This window comes from Chrysochloris asiatica, unplaced genomic scaffold (assembly GCF_000296735.1).
Source record: "Chrysochloris asiatica unplaced genomic scaffold, ChrAsi1.0 scaffold00189, whole genome shotgun sequence".
Classification (NCBI taxonomy): Eukaryota; Metazoa; Chordata; class Mammalia; order Afrosoricida; family Chrysochloridae; genus Chrysochloris; species Chrysochloris asiatica.
This window is the reverse complement of record NW_006408707.1, coordinates 2,143,260-2,146,148: the sequence shown is the minus strand read 5'-3', so window position 1 is coordinate 2,146,148 and position 2,889 is coordinate 2,143,260. Positions and strand designations below refer to the sequence as shown.

General features: G+C 37.0%; 1 protein-coding gene across 1 annotated transcript in view; it reads right to left on the bottom strand.

The window, feature by feature from the left end:
- The window catches only part of FBXL17 (F-box and leucine-rich repeat protein 17), a gene marked incomplete at its 5' end in the record, with an annotated part of 910,371 nt that overhangs the window by 42,942 nt on the left and 864,540 nt on the right, over positions 1 to 2,889 (bottom strand). The window lies entirely within an intron of this gene.

The window sequence follows — 2,889 nt, the reverse complement described above, 5'->3', positions numbered from 1 at the left end:
ATATGGAGCTTTTCCATCGTCTCTTTCCGCAGATATAGTCCATTTGATTTCTATGTAGTCCACCTGTTGAAGTCCATGTGTATGTTGTTGTTGTTAAGTGCCGTTGATCGATCCCAACCCATAGCGACCCTGTGTAGGGTTTCCGAGGAGCAGCTGGTGAGCTTGAACTGCCAACTTTACAGTTTAAAAGGCTTTGCAGTCTGGCACATTAACCCACAGCGCCACACCAGGACTCCTTATGCTGTCTAAAGAAGATATTTGAAATGAACATATCATTGATTTTGGAGCATTCTAGCATGCGATCTCCAGCATCATTTCTATCACCAAGGCCATATTTTCCAACTATTGATCCTTCCTCTTTGTTCTCAACCTTTGCATTCCAATCACTGGTAATGAACAATACCATCTTGACTGCATGTTTGATCAATTTCAGATTGAAATTTCACACATCTGTCAGTTTGACGTACCGTGGTGGCTTGTGAGTTGCTGTGATTTTGAAAGCTATGCCACCGGTTTTTTAAATACCAGCAGAGTCACCCATGATGGACAGGGTTCAGATGAGTTTCCAGAGGAAGACAGACTAGGAAGAAGGAGTGACGAACTACTTCTGAATATTTAGTCATTGAAAACCTTATGAGTAGCAGAGAAACACTGTCAGATATAGTGCTGGAAATGAGCCCCTCAGGTTAGAAGGTACTCAAAATGCGACTGGGGAAGAGCTGCCCCCTCAAAGTACAGTTGACTGTGATGATGTGAATGAAGGAAAGCCTGTGGGAGAAAAGCCCTCGGGGCCTTAATTTGCTGACAGGGCACAACTAAAAATGAAGAGAACAGCTGTAAACATCCATTAATAATCAGAACATGGAATGTAGAAAGTATGAATCTAGGAAAATTAGAAATTGTCAAAAATGAAATGGAACGCATAAACATCGTTATCTTAGGCATTAGTGAGCTGAAATGGATTGGTATTGGCCAATTTGAATCTGACAACCACATGATTTACTATGCTGGGAATGACAAATTGAAGAGGAATGGCGTTCATTGTCAAAAAGAACATATCCAGATCAGTCATGAGGTAAAATGCTGTCTGTGATAGGATAATATCTATGTGCATACAGGAAAGACCATTTAATACCACTATTATTCAAATTTATGCACCAACTACTAAAGCCAGTGAGGATGAAATAGAAGAATTCTACCAAAGATATACAGTAAGCCAATAATACAATAAGATATAATAATAAAAACGTGTCCTGGTGTTGTACTATAGGATAAGCACTGAACAACTAACCACAACATAGGTGGTTCATATCTACTAGCTGCTCCTTGAAAACTCTATACAGGGTTGCTATGAGTCAGAAATGACTTGAAGACACTTTGTCTAGAGGTTTGACATATCTCTGTGATAGATAAAAGAATAACGGAAAGACACAATATATTTCATTTGCATTATTACTTTGGAAGTAGCAAAACTTCATAATAACCAAGGGTAAAAATAAGTATCAGTGAGGTTCAAAGTACACAGAAAATTGAAAGGCTTTCTATTTATGATTCAAAAATCCAGAAAATTTTAAAAATGGATAAATTTGACTGAATAAAAAATTTTAAATTTGCATGGCAAAAAATAAAGTCAGAAGATAACTGACAAACTGGGAGAAAATATTTAAAACATGTAACACAGATAGAGCTAATATCTCTTTCACCTAAAAAACATTTTAAAAATTGAGAGACAAAGGATAAAAAAAGATACAAAATGCAATAAAAATAGAGACAGATAATTTATATCCGTTATGAAAACAGATATAAAAGTAGCCTTCAACTATCTGAGGAAAATTTCAAACTGAACTATAATTACAATAACATTGCTGTTGTTTGTTACATGCTGTTGAGTCAGTTCTGACATAGCGACCCTATGTACAACAGAACAAAACACTGCCTAGTCCTGCGCCAACCTCACAATTGTTATGTTTGAGCCAATTCCTGCTGCCACACTTGTTGGGGGTCTTCCTCTTTTTCCCTGACCCTACACTTTTCCAAGAATGATGTCCTCCTCTGTAGACAGGTCCCTCATGATATTTTATTTACAGTAAGAGACAAATTCTTGCAATCCTTGCTTCTTTGAAGCATTCTGACAGTACTTCTTCCATGACAGATTTGCTTTTCTGCCATCCAATATTCTTCTCCAACACCATAATTCAAATACACCAACACTTTTCTGGTCTTCCTTCTTTATTGTCCGACTTCTATATACATATGAGGTGACTAAAAATATGATAGCTTGGGTCAGGTGCACCTTAGTCTTCAAACTGACATCTTTGCTCTTGCATACTTTAAAAGAGTCTTTTGCAGCAGATCAAAATGAAAGGCAGTATATCATTTGATTCCTTGACCACTGCTTCTATGAGCATTGAGTGTGCATTCAAGCAAAGTAATGTCTTTGATAGCATTCATGTTTTCTCAGTTTGTCATGAGGTTATTTATTGGTCCAGATGTGAGGATTTTCGTTTTGAGGTGCAATCCATAATGAAGTCTGTAATCTTTAATCTTCCTCGTTATTTCAAGTCCTCTTTGATTCCATTAAGCAAGGTCATGTCATCTGCATTTCATGGGTTGTTAATTACTTGTCCTCAAATCCTGATGCTATGTTCTTCTACATATAATTCAGTTTCTCAGATTATCTATTTGCTTAGTATACAGACTGAATGAGTATGGTGAAAAAATACAGCCCTGACACACACTTTTCCTGATTATTAACCATTCAGTGTTCCCTTGTTCTGTTCTAATGACTGCATCTTGGTCTATGTACAGGTTCCTCAAGAGCACAATTAAGTACTCTGGAATACCCATTCTTTGAAATGTTAGCCACAGATTATTATGATCCACAAAGTA